This window comes from Ursus maritimus, unplaced genomic scaffold (assembly GCF_017311325.1).
Source record: "Ursus maritimus isolate PB19 unplaced genomic scaffold, ASM1731132v1 scaffold_14, whole genome shotgun sequence".
NCBI lineage: Eukaryota > Metazoa > Chordata > Mammalia > Carnivora > Ursidae > Ursus > Ursus maritimus.
The window spans coordinates 19,187,817-19,202,187 of NW_024423786.1; the positions used below are offsets into that span (position 1 = coordinate 19,187,817).

The 14,371-nt window shown below is 39.1% G+C and overlaps 1 protein-coding gene across 5 annotated transcripts in view; it reads left to right on the forward strand.

Moving 5' to 3' along the window:
* The window catches only part of SHQ1 (SHQ1, H/ACA ribonucleoprotein assembly factor), a 326,624-nt gene that overhangs the window by 43,958 nt on the left and 268,295 nt on the right, over nucleotides 1–14,371 (forward strand). The window lies entirely within an intron of this gene.

Consider the following 14,371-nt stretch of genomic DNA (forward strand, 5'->3'; position numbering starts at 1 on the left):
CAGCATCGTTTGTATGGATTAGTTATGGCACATTTATTTAGAAGTTGCTTTCCATCCTTCATGATCATTTCTTAAATTTTTTTTTTTAAGATTTTATTTATTTATTCGACTGAGATAGAGACAGCCAGCGAGAGAGGGAACACAAGCAGGAGGAGTGGGAGAGGAAGAAGCAGGCTCATAGCAGAGGAGCCTGATGTGGGGCTCGATCCCATAATGCCAGGATCACGCCCTGAGCCGAAGGCAGACGCTTAACCGCTGTGACACCCAGGCGCCCCTTTCATGATCATTTCTTATAGTCTTCCCTGAGGAGTCTGGTTATTCCTTTGTCCTTAGGTAAAAGTACTTCGGGGGCTTAGTTTCCAGACTTTAGGATAAGAAGGGGAAGGTAAGGAAGCTCTTCCCTTTACCATCCAGGTAACATCCTTGGCTTAAAATGAAGACTCCCTCTCAAATGTTTTGTCCCTCCTAGAGGTATACGTGTGTTTTTCTTTGACTTCTGTGTAACCTATTGCCTTCTTATCCTGGGGGCGGGGGGTGAGAAATCATGTTGAAGTCGATTCTTTTAAGGTAGGTAATAATTCTAAAACTGAATTATAGTTAAATGAAAGATACCTTTTTATTAATCCACTTGGATTAGGCTAGTTGTATTTTATTTTGAAGGGTTGTTGTTCATAAGGTTGCAGAGCTACTGCCTTTGAAAAATTGATCTTTCTTAGCTTATTGGTGGGAAAGAAACTGCTTTGTTTTTTCTCATGTTATTTCTTCTTGCCTTCTAAGATATTTCTTGAATCTCAAAAAATTACCTTGAAAAATTACCTTGAAAAATCAACCTACTATAAATGACTGGTTGTTGAACTTGAGTTACATGTTGTCATACTTAATTTATTTAAGTCATGTTAGATGATCTACGCATTATTCATAGATTTAAACAGTGAGAATGAGTTTGTGATCATCCTGTTACATCATGGTTTCCAGATGGAAAACTGACAAAACCCGTGTGTGTGTGTGTGCGCGCGCGCACGTGCATGTCCGTTCACATTCACACACACAGTTGCTACTTTTAATTCTGGGAAGTAATCTAGTAGTTCTCTGGATTTTTATTTGAAAAGTAATCAGTTCTGTAACTGCATAATCAGAAATAAATTTGATTGCGTTGACTTACATGGTAATCAATTACTCAAACAGTTTTTGTAGATGAGACTTGAAATTGAGACTTAACTTTTCATCATTATCAATCTGACAAGAAATAGTCTTATTCGCTGTGTCTTGCGAGCACCGGCAAACCTTAGGTAACACACTGGAGGTCTGTCTGCTGAAAAAGAATCTGAAGCCCCTTTAGACTGTACGGAGCATGTTCTGGCTAATTTGGGTCATGGTTAGTTAGCACTGAGGCAGAGAGCTGGGTTGTCTAGAAGTCACACCATAAGCTATGTGGAGAACAAGCTCTGGATGAGAGTTGTCACCTGTGTTTGTACAGGTGGATGGCACAAGGATGTCGTTATTGCCATTGAAGAATCTCATTTGTATGGATACTTCGTAATTGAAGCAGGGGTAGCCCTTCTGTGGCTTTTAATATTTTCCAAGAATGAGTTTGTGCCTACTTATAATTCAGAATGCAGTCACAGCGGTCACACTTTTTATTTGAAAGGTCAGTTTAGTGCTTCTGTTGTTTGAAAGTAACAAATAGCTCTCCCCCTTAAGAAATACTGATCTTAACTGGAGCGAGCTTTCAAAACCAATGTAGCAAGGCTTCAGAATCTGTAGAGTATTTCCTTATAATGGGTTGACTAAGATCTAAGTTTTTATTTTCAGATTTGAGTTTTTAAAAGAACCATGGATTTGCTTTTCCTGACCTCACGGTTGCCTTCACAAGAATTCTTTACTGGGCCTTGGGCTATTCTCAGTGTCGTGTTCTTTCTCCTACCCCCTCCCCACCTCCTAAAAACTGTATACATTGATCTCTCCCTGTTGCTACATATCTACTCCAAATTCCTTTAAAGACAGAAAACCTGCTTTGCCCCTTTAAGTACTATTTTAGTGCTTAATATAGTACCTTGTATATGGAGTTTCTGTCCCTGGATCAATGACCTTGGACCACATGATCATCCCCTCTTTTTGCTTCTGTCCTGTGTCTTGAGCAACTTTCACTTCCTTCCCCCATTCCATTCTTTTGGGAAGAAGTGGGTAGAATCCTTGATGGAAGCATCGCTTAGCTGCAGTTACTGAAAATAAATGAAAAAAGAGATGAAAAGAGCAGCTTTTCTAATATGCCTTGAAATTTTTTTCTATTTAGAAGCGACATAGTTTAATATTTGATTATACACTTCATACAGTTTATTTTTCGTACTAATATCTGCATTTCATTAATCTTTATGACGGCATTCCTCACTCTGCTCTTGCTAAGCTTTTGAACATATAATGTAACTATTATATTGAAGGTGCTGAACGTAATGGGAAACAATTTAGTTTTTTCTCGCAGTTCTCCCTTTGAACTCATTCTGTCTGTTCTTTTATTGTTTCTGGGTGGAATATATATCCTGTAAATATCATATCACATACACACCTATCTTATATAATAGATATTCTGTAAATTTTTATATCACTTTAAATTACAAGAGTCTCTTTTAAGTACTTAAAATGTCCCCTTTGAACTTGATTAAAAAAGTAAATCTTCCCTTCCCCATCTTGGGCCTGCCTCAGGTGGGGAAGCCAGCCCTGGGGAGAGGGGGCTCCTCTTTGCCATTGCAGGAAGTACTGCTTGCTTCCAGAACAGGCCTTCCACACAGCCACCCCAGGCTGCCCCTTCCTGCTTCTCGATGGGGGGCTTTTCTCAGGTGTGGGTCAGACACCAGTCTCTGTACCCTATAATTTCCAGGGGTGGTAGGTTACACTCTCTAGGGGCCCCTCTTTAAAACTCCCTTTCTCTTGGTTTAGGGTGACAGGAAAGTAATCTCCCCCCGCCCCCGCAACCCCCCTTGGAGGGTGGTTGAAACCCCTTAGCACTACAGTTTTATCTGAAGAGCTCTTCTGGGCCTCTTTTCCTTTAGCTCTTGGAGGTCAGTGTTGGGCCGATAGGGTCATAAATCATCAGTTTTTTGTTAGTTTCTGTAAGTTTAGCATAGAGGGGTTAGCATCTCTTTTTAAAATATGCATATACTTGCTATTTGCTTTGTCCTTTGTGGGGCTCATTGGAAATGAGGCAGAAAGAGTCCTGTCTTGCTTTGCTAGAAGAGTCATAAGAACCACAGCTGTCATATTCACTGTTTCCTGTGGGCCAGCACTAAGCTCCGTTCTTCAGATACCTTACCTCATTTCATCCATACAGTAATCCTGCGAAGGAACACTGTCCCCATTTTGCAGGTAGAAGACGGGCTCAGAGAAGTTCAGTCACTTGCCCAGGGTCACAAAGCTATTAGTTGGTAGAGCCTGGATTTGATGCCAGGTCTGTCTGACTCAAAATTTGTGCCTTTTGAAGTGTTGAAATCGTTACAAATGAAATTATATGAAGCCTGGGGTGTATTTCAGAATAACACAGAAGTTTGGGGGAAGGTGGGCCAGGTGCGGATGAAACAAGGTTGACCACACGTTGGTACCTGCTTGAAGTTGGCTGATGTGTATGTGGCACTTCACCATCCTGTGGTTTCTTTTGGCACATGATTTTCCTTCATAAAAAGTTTTTTGGTTTTTTTAAGTGTGGGCTCTTAACCACTATAATTCAATGTTTTAAATTTAAGTTTATTCACCATTTTGTGGAAAAACATTGTAATTCTTGTTCAGACAGTTGTATAAATTTTTTCGGCTAATGAAAACATATGTTTGAAATTAGTTTTTTGGGTTCTGTGTTTTTTTGTTTTGTTTTTTAAAGATTTATTTTTAAGTAATCTTGCCACCCAACATGGGGTTCAAACTCAAACCCCTGAGATCAAGCCAGCCAGGCACTCCAGTTCTGTTCTGTTTTTAAGGCTAACAGAAACCTACCTTTCTATAAATGTTTAAGGTCTGATGACTTGTAGCTACATGGCAGGCTATAACCCAAGGAATAGTCTTCCTGAGATTAGTTCTTGTTACCAGCTGAAAGCTGGTTTTGCTTCGTATAATTATAGCCCTTACATATTAGTCATTATTGGTCTTAATAATCAAATTTTCAGAAATGACTGCCTTACTTGGCCCTTCTGTAGATAGATAAAATAGCACAATCAGTGTGAAAGACAAGAAGAACCGTAGCGCAAGGCTGGGGGCTTCTTTTTCTTTAAGAAAAATGATTGTCCAAGAAATAGGGGTATGGCAGGTGTATTGTGTGAACTCTGAGTTCTCATGCAACCTTGGAAATGAATTGGTTTTTGCATTTGAATTCTATTTAGCGCAAAGTCAGTTTAGCAAGTGCTTCTTTTAATTGACTTGTAGAAATTATCCCCAATTTGAAAACTAAAAGATGAAATCACTAGGATTTTCCAGTATTGACATTTGTCTGTGCTTAATTAATTAATTAATTAATTAATTTTTTGAGGGAGAGAGTGTGATCTCCTGTACCAGTGAGGGTTGGGGGGAGTTGGAGAGGGGCAGGGGGGAAGGAGGGAGGGAATCTCAAGCAGGCTCCACACCCAGCGCAGAGTCCAGTATGAGGTTCAATCTCACGATCCTGACCTGAGCTGAAATTGAGTCAGTTGCTCAACAGACTGAGCCACCCAGGTGCCCCTTCTGTATTTAATTTTAATGAGTTCTCTATTATTGACATTTTAAAGAACTGTTAGACCTTCTAATTTTTACTCCTTAAAGACATTTTGTAAAATTATTTTGCCAGTTACTCACCACTGTTGAGCACTCACTGTGTCAAGGTGCTGAGCTGGGTCTGGAGGTATACTCTTGAACGGGGAATTGAGACTCACGCACTCAGGGAGCTTAAATTCTTGTGCGGGGGTGTGGAATCATACAGCTCTTAGGTTTTTTAAAAATTGCATTTGTAATAAGTTCAGAGGAGAAATACATTGGATGAAAATATAAAGTCAGGGAAATGGACTAGCCTGTCATTTAAAACATGTAGCTTCCTACAGAGCGGAGCCTCTACCTTGACTTTTGATTCTCAGTTCCTACTCCTGTTTCCTGTCACTCTAAAGTACTTGTTAATTGGTTGATGTGTTCATGTATTTATCCATTCAATGGTATTATGTCAGTACCCACTAAAATGCGATTTATCATGGGCAGAGTACCCTGTAAATACAGAGAGCTGAGGAAAGATGAATTAGACTTGTGTACTGTATTTGGGGAGTGTACATGCTCATAGGGGGTTAAGATGTCCATCAACAAAAAAACACATAGTAGACGGTGGTAAGTAACGGTACGTGAAATGTGGATAAAATAGTTCAAAAAAGGAGAGGTGCTGTTTCACTAGGAATCAGAGAAAGCTTCATTTAAGGCATGAGAGTTGTATTGGGACTTGAAGGATGGGTGGTTTCTTAGGCACAGAAGGATGGAGGGAAGTATTCTAAATATTATGAGTGAACAGCATGAAGAAATTCATAGAATAGTGTGGTTTCATCAGTGACAATTTCGAGTTGATAGACTCTGATCCTGAAACTTGCCCCACAGCCTCTAAATCTAGTTCCTTTTCCTATGTGAGTTACTGGTTCACCAGAATTGGTTTCTCTACTTCTTTATTATTATCGCTTAATTCCCTGCTCCCTATCCAGGAGGAAATTCTTACTGTCTGTCCTCTTCCTCTCCTGAATTGTTCTTGAGCTTTTTATTCCTAGTCAATTCCCCCATTGCAATTAAAATGTTTCTAAGAATGGAGCAATCCTAGTGCTTTCAGGAAATTTAAATAGCATGGAATTCAAATAAAATATTGAAGTGGCATTTGTGCCTGTTTCTGCTAACCACTTACATACCAACTAATCCAAGAAAGGAGGGCTTCTGAGCCCCAGAGCACGTGCACTGCCACCGAAATGAGTAAGAGGAGGACAGGGCTCTGCTGTGTGGTCATGACTGAGCCGGTTGGTCCTTGGCCTCTCTCTCCCTGGATTGCCCGGCTGTGTGGCGAAGCAAATTCCTTGTACTCTCTGCTCTTCCTCAGAGCTGAAATCTGTGTTTTCCAGTCTCTTAAACTGCCCATTTAAATTGGCACATTCTTTCTATTTATCTGTATTATTTGTCCTTGGAGCCTTTGTGGGTAAAAACACACACTCCTTTATAGAAGGATATTGTAAATGAACATAAACACTAAGGTGAGGAAAGTAAAAGTCCGATCATCTCCATAGAATTCCTTTTTCTTCTTTTTTTTTTTTTTTTAAAGATTTTATTTATTTATTTGACAGAGATAGAGACAGCCAGCGAGAGAGGGAACACAAGCAGGGGGAGTGGGAGAGGAAGAAGCAGGCTCATAACAGAGGAGCCTGATGTGGGGCTCGATCCCAGAATGCCGGGATCACGCCCTGAGCCGAAGGCAGACGCTTAACCGCTGTGCCACCCAGGCGCCCCTCCTTTTTCTTCTAATAATCCTGTTAATCATTAAGTATTATGAATCACTAGAATTTTAAAAAGTTGCTCTCGTGGTAATTTCTGGGTTACATTTATATAAAACATTCTTTGTTCTTTTAAAATACTCTGTAGGGGGCAGCATTTCCTGTATGGTTTACAAATAATAAATTGCCTTTTAATTGCCACAGATGATTAAGAGCTTAGGGTTATTCTGCTACAAAAAAAAAAAATCACATGAAGTATTTATGTTAGTGTTCTTTGGAACTTTGAGTTACATAGTAATGCTTACTGGTGGGTATAGCTCAAAATCAGCTGATCTCTTAAATATTTACTCATATATAGTCAGTTGAAATCTGCATTATATTTCCAATACTATTTAAGATAAGTTTTGTTAATTTCTGCAGTTTTGGAGCTGAGCAATGTGGAAAACCACGTTATGTGGTTTGATATTATGGCTTAAATTTTTTTTTCTATTATAGTGCCTCATTTAATAAATCTAAAGTCAGTTTTGAGATTTTTTTTACTGATCTGAATTTTTAGGGAAGTAACTTTCCTTTTTTTTAAGAGGATAAAGGCAGAAAATTGTTTATATTTAAGACAAATTTGGAAGAACAGAGGGGAAAATTTTTATTTGACCGTAATGAATCAAGGTCCTGTTGCATAGTAGCAATAGCAACAGGCCTAGATGAAGTTCATTGAATTGTACTTCATATGTTATCTGGAAAACATGGAAGAATTATATTCTTGCAATTTAGAGTTCCTTTAAATGGGAATTAATACTGAAAAATAACAAGCTGGAGACATTTATGCAACATACATAAATCAAATCCCTTCTCCGTGCAAGGCATCATAACAGAATCAGCAAAGAGTTATAGGAATATATATGAGTTGGCCTTAGCTTTTAAGGAGTTGATTATGTAACAGTAATGGTAAGACAAAGGAAAGATACAAAATGTGAGTATTTACAAGATACAAAGGAGAAAGTCCCTTAGGAAAATAACTTAACTAGACTCATAGGCCAAATCCAAATGCATCTTGTATGACCCATGAGCCAAAAATGCTTTTTACATCTTTAAATGTTGAACAAAAAAATCAAAATGGTGTTTGATGACACAAGGTAAATTATATGAAATTCAAATTTTAATGCCCATAAATAAAGCTTTATTGGAATACGTTCATGCTAGTTCACTTACATATTGTTTATGGCTACTTTTGGGATATGATGGCAGAGTTGAGCAGTGGAAACATATTATGTGGCCTTCAGAGCCAAAATATTTACTCCCTGGTCTTTACAGAAAAAATGTGCCTACTCTTGTTCTAGATATTTATATCTAGAAAGTTGCAAGGGAGACTTTATCTAGAGTGAGTGGAGGACTTCGGCTGCCTTCCAACCCAAATACTGGCCACTGTTGAAGGGGATCATTTCAGCTTTTTCCTCTCCTCCCCGTAGGGTGAGATGTAACTGATCTAGTTGGTTCCCATAAGAGTAGGTCCCTCAACATTAGGGGAGGTTAATTGAGATGCCTACTTGTCCAAATGGGTGAGTGAGTGACAATGGCAAGGTTTACGACAGTTGGGAATAATGAGGCCTGTGTGAGTTGGAAACATACATACCCCATTTGTAGTTTGTTGTTGCTCTGTGGCTTTGTAGCATTTACAGTTTGGGGGACTTAAAAAGAATTAGAAAGCAATGATCTTTAAGAGAAATTTTTTCAAAAATGAAAGTATTAACAATGAAGAAGAGGTTGTAAATAATACCCTAAGAGATATGGCATGGGTGAGTGCCCAAGTCCACCTATGTGGGCCCTAAGTTTTTCATTTCGACTCTCAAGCACTCCCAGTGCCAACCTGTTTTTCTTGCACCCTCTTGCCCCTGCCAGTTTTCAGCTGTGTTGAGGGCTTGCACCAGATCTGCTCCTTTAGTCCCAGCTTGAGGCTGAGTCTCAACCTTGTGTGTTCCAGGAGTAGTTTGCAGGAGGAGGTAGGCCATATCTTACACTACCTAAGTAGATGTGCCCAGAAACCTTAAAAAACAAAGAACAAAAACAAGGCAGAATCCTTACCTTTCTTTCCACTTACTTTATGTTGCTCTTGTCAGCCAGAACCTGGTCAGGATGGAGGGGATGAGTCAAAGGATTCCAGTACCATACCTGTCTGTGACCCCAGTAGGGTGATTTTGAGTAGAGATGAGGGCTTGATAAGGAAAAAGCAAACAGCATACACCTAATGAGGGAGGCTTAGTTATAGTTATTACTTAAAGAATGTATAGGATTTAGAAAAGAAATGAAGGAAGGTATTCCCTGAGAATGTAGAAGGTAAGGAAAAGCAGGTAGAGGAAAATAAGAGATCCAAGAAATGGCCAATACTCTAGTTTGTCTGGAGGCTTGGGTTGTGAAGGGGAACTGTGGGGAAGAGGTGTGGTTGGTGTTTTGGGGCAGGATTGTGGAGAGTCTGCAGTGCCTTGCTGAAGAGACTGGGGCCTTTCTCACTGAGGGACCACTGCAGAGTGTGGTGTTGGTCTGTGATGGGCTCGCAAAGTCAGATTCATCCAGCAGTAACACAGAAGATAGAGTCATTGAAGGGGGTGAGCTTAGTGGCACAGACAAGAGAGGAGACCACGATTCTTAACTGAAGCCAAGTAGTTTAAGGGCAAATAACATGGTCTGAACTGGAGTGCCCGCGGTGGTGTGGAAGAGGAAGGAATATGGGGGCAGATGCTTTTCAGGTAGCAAGGGAGAAGCAGGTGGGACCCTCAATCCCGTCTGACCTGTCGTCCTTCTTCCCTTGTCATCTGTGAAGTGTTTACATGATCATTGTCTCGTTTCCTTCCCATAGTAGTTCTTAAGAATTTTCCCCTGTTGACACATGGAAACAGATTCAGATTAAGTATCAAACACCAGGAGCAAGCTGACCCGCGACCCCCGTGACCGACCATGAGCCGCGACCGACCATGAGCCGCGACCGACCATGGGCCGCGACCAACCATGGGCTACATAATTGTTCCACACAAAACAGTTACAATTGTTACCTTTTTCACATTGCAGAGAAATTAGCTAGAACTCCACAAAGATTATGTGGCTTTTTAATGATCTTTCTTTAGCCTTTTAGAATTTGGGACCAGAATTCTAAGATCTTAATTTCATAATCAAAATTCTCATGTAACCTTTTAATGCACATTAAACTTCCATGTAGGTACGGATACCTAATCATTTTTACTTAATTATATTTACTATACGTTGATTAAAGTGTAAAGAAGCCTAACTCCGTTTTATCAATGTGCACATGATTTAGCATGAACATACACTCACTGTAATACAGGGAGGGTTTTCAAAGGGCTGGCTCTTTCTCCCTAGACATACTCGTCAGTATATCAAAGCGCCAGAAGGGACTCATAAGGCTGGTTGGACTGGGTTGGTTTTTTCCTTTTATGAGCCATTTGAGGAATCCAGTTGTCTTTCTTCCTATATATTTCTTCGTTCTGACTTCATGTACAATTTTAGTTTTCCCAGTTTGAAACTAAACTAAATCCAAAGAATGAGTCAGAACGGTGAATATTAAGTAATGTCTATTGGAAAAACAGTCTCATAGTCTTAATTAAAACAACATCAAGATGCATTTATTTGAAGTTGAGCTACCAGGCATTGAGATACATGCTGTATTCATAAGGTGGAATAGTTGAAGTGAAATTTTACCTGCAGAATTACAAAATTTTAAACACTATTTTTAAATTTTATTTATTCATTTATTTGTTTATTTGTTTATTTATTTAATAGTACGCTCCACACCCAGCACAGAGCCCAATGCGAGGCTTGAATTTACAACCCCAAGATCAAGACTTGAGCTGAGATCAAGAGTCAGTTGCTTAACTGACTGAGCCACCCAGGCACCCCTATTTTTTTTTTTAATCCGGGTTTAAATTGCAACTATTTCCAGAGCCTTTTTCCATGAATCTTCAGCTTCTTAACCTTTTTACCTTTGTGCTTACTATATAGGTGTTTTTTTTTTTTTAATGTTCTGTCTTGAATTTGGATGCCCAGCTCTTCAAAAGAAATGGAAATTAGTTATGCTACCATTATGCAGTTTTGATGACATCCTGCTACATATTTCCACACTGAAGCAACCACTGCTTTGACAGGTCACGTGACTTTAAGGCAAATTAAGTTAATGTCAAGGCTGTCCTTCTAAACCAGCAAACCTTGCAGGAGTTGTTAGAGCAGAAGAGGCAAAAGGCAGCCTTGGGTTAAATCCATTATTTGAACTCTTGATGGTGTAGTGATGTAAGAAAGTTGGCATAGTTATATTCTTTCATGTCAGGGAATAGACATAATAAGGGAAGGCACAAACAAATTGGATATTCCACGTTTGTCATGATGCAATAACGTAAATCTATAGATCACACAGGTGTTATAACTAGAGACTAACTGAGCAATTTGACCAAGTGTTTCTGAACTTAGGCTTTATGTACTCCAGACTATATTAACAACCAGCCTTATTGAATAGGATCCTACAACTTGCTAGACGTTGTTCTAGATGAGTGAAGAAAGGTGAAGAGCAGCCATGTTCTTTCCTGGCTAGGGGTTTGCCACACCAGGTGATAAATATTGACACAGTATTTATTGAATAGTGGCTGGGAAGCAGTTGGAATTATTTTCAAATCCTGACTATTGCTTCATAGCTGTAATCTTGGCCAACTCCATATCCTTGAGCCTCACTTTCTCATTTATGAAACGAGCAAGGAAGTACCTAATTGGTGGGCTTAAATGATGTAATGTGTGAAAAGTACTTGGTGCCCAGCAAGTGGGTAGCTACTAACTCCCATATTAGGTGGGTGTGCCAGGCATTATGAAAGAACCCAAATCAGCTGGAGGGAGAGTTGGGACCCCATTTCTAGAAGAAGTTGAGACTTGATGGTAAATTAGGGTTGGACTTGGGGTTATGTATTCCAGGCAAAGGGAACATCTACAAAGTATATGTTTGCTTTGTGTTAATTTTGTTTGTGGCTATAATATATATGTAATTCTAATAACTAAGAATGTTTAAAAAATTGATACAGGGTCATAAATTTGTGCTCAAAATAGTAACTCTTATTGCTTCATATGTGTTTCTTATTACAACTCTGAAATGTAAGAGCCTAAATAACCATATGAGGAAGTTGAGGATAAAACCAACAGTGAAATGGTTTGAGAAGCATTTATAAAGCTGAATTTAATATATATTTGTGTTAATTGTTAGGGACTTGACTTTAAGCTACTTCCTAACAGGACCTGGTATTGAAGCAAATTACCACACTTTGATTCTCTTAATTTTGATTAATTTGACACAATTACCCTATCATCTGTTTTTATGGTTAATAATCTATGAAAATTAATGTTAGAAGTAATTCATAAGTTACCTGTTCTGATAATGTGGCCTCATCAAAATCCCAGAAATCTAACCGATATCTATCATCTTAAAATGATAGCAGTGTTGGCTTTCATTTTGAGTTGATTTTATAAATAAAGACCAAGCAGTACTTTCCTTCACGTATTCTAAATAACCACTTCTTTTTCCTTTACTCTCTTTGGTTCCTTGTTTTACATAGCTCAAAACTTTAAAGGGCATAACTAGATACCCAGAAAACCACAGCCACATAGCAGCTATAATGTATCAGGAGTTGAAAAGAAATTCAGCTCTTATTATATACAGTTAGTGATTTATATTATTTTTCTTTTTTTTTTTTTGCTGGCTGAAAGCTAGCCGCCCCCCCCCCCAAAATCCACTATTCTGATCATCTCTTAATGATGGGAGCCATTTCTTAAGTGCTTCCAGCCATGAGCTGATCTGTCAGTAAGACATTATTGCCAAACTTGATCTGCTAATAGGAAAATTTCAAATAGCCAGTGGATTCTGATTTAAAATAGCTCATACTTGTCTCTGTTTTGAGAGCTATTAGCCTGAAATGCCACATCTGTCCAGAACAGGACAATACTGCTCTTAGTTTACCTTCTCTCTCTCTGTCTCTCTCTCTTTTTTTAAGTGGGCTCCACTCCCAATGTGTCACCCAACGTGGGGCTTGAACTCACAACCCTGAGATCAAGACCTGAGCTGAGATCAAAAGTCAGACGCTTAACCGACTGAGCCATGCGGGTGCCCCAGTTTGCCTTCTCTTTAAAGGAAAGCTGGAGAAAGAGTAGCCAGAGAATGTGTTAAATACTGTTTACTGCCCACCTGCTTGTTACTGGCATGCATATTTTTCTTTATGTTGTCATTATGTTTCTCTGTGTTGTTATTGTACAGTCATTTTCCCTGAGGTAAAACATTCATGGCACTTGTCATTTATAATACCAGGATACTAATTTTAGACTGCCTTCATGAGTGAACAGGAGATCTGGGTTGCAAAGCCTTTCTTCCATGGTTACGGATGGCTTAAGTAAAGACCGCGTCGATCTGGAGAATCCCTAACTCCGGAGATTCAACATCTTGGAAAGGCCTGTTTGTGCATTGCTGTAGTGAAAACAGTTACCGTGGTTACTGTGCAAGACACCTTCTTTTTTCCTGCTTTGGACCAGGCAGCAAACTGGCTGAAAACGGCCACTTTCCTCAGTGCCTTTGAGCAGGAAAAATGTCCTCTGATGTAGGCCTGAGCAGTTTTTTTTTTAAATTTAATAATATTTTTTCATTTTATTATGTTAGTCACCATACAGTACATCCCTAGTTTTTGATGTAAAGTTCCATGATTCATTACTTGCATATAACACCCAGTGCACCGTGCACGTGAGCAGTGTTTATACCTGTATGCTATGTGCTGGGTCCACAACTGGGTAAAGCTCCACAGGAGCCAGGTGTTTTGAATCCCTGAAGGCTTCTGGCCATCGGCCATGTGACAGCTTGGAGCAAGGCCAGTTTTTTTCTTTGCCGATAGCTGTTAGATAAGTGGTTGACAACCTGAGAGAAAGAGCAGTCAGTACAAAAGAGACCAAAAAAACCTGCATGCCTCACAAGTCTCCTGGCTGTGTGGCTGTAATAGTCTATGGTGATTTAGTGGTAACAAAAGAGACCCAAGTATGACCTTGGGGTAACAATACACATTGTTGGGGAAAGGGTGATTTAAATGTACGTATTGTTCTAGATTGTCAACTGCCAGTAGCCGAGTTATCTTTTACCTTTTTTGTCACATAGCATACTGTGAAAATAGTTTGAATGAGACTACAGTGGAAAACACAGCTTTCCAAGAGTGTGCAACTTTCCCTTTCTAAACTGCCTTGCATGTGATTTTCTAAAATTACCTGATCTAAATATTGCTTCTCAGTTGTTTAAAACTACAGTTTAAAGAAAATTTAAATATGAATTAAAATTTTTCGGCATTCTTTGCCAATATTTCAAGAGTTGGCTGTGTAGCTGAGTGTGTCAAACTTTTTGTTAAACAAATAAATGTTTATTGTGGGGAAATCTTGAAAAGAGGGGCAAGTACAAAGAAGAGTAAGCAACTGTAGTCTCACATGTAAAAAGTGCTGGGCACACATCAGGCACTTAGATACTTTTTCAGTGAATGCAGAGATACATGTTAATACCATTTGGGTGTAAATATCTTCAAGAGTTTTTTCCTATGTGTATGTGTCTTTTTTTTTTTTTTTAAGAAAATGGGGTCAAAATGTACAAATACAATGTAACTTCTCTTTAAATTTAAAAAGTGATTATTTTTGACATTTCTTGTATTATTATTATTCCTTGGTGATAGTGAAGATGTGAATTTGCCTGTGGCCCTTAGCAAGGGGACAACCTTACTTGAGGCATGTCTGCTAAAGGAAGCTATATAATTTCTTTAGGGTAATGGTTGTCTTGGAGTTTCATTAAACACGTGACCTTACTTCCATACCCTTCTTAATAAAAATCCCTGGAGTTGGGCCTCTTATTCCTG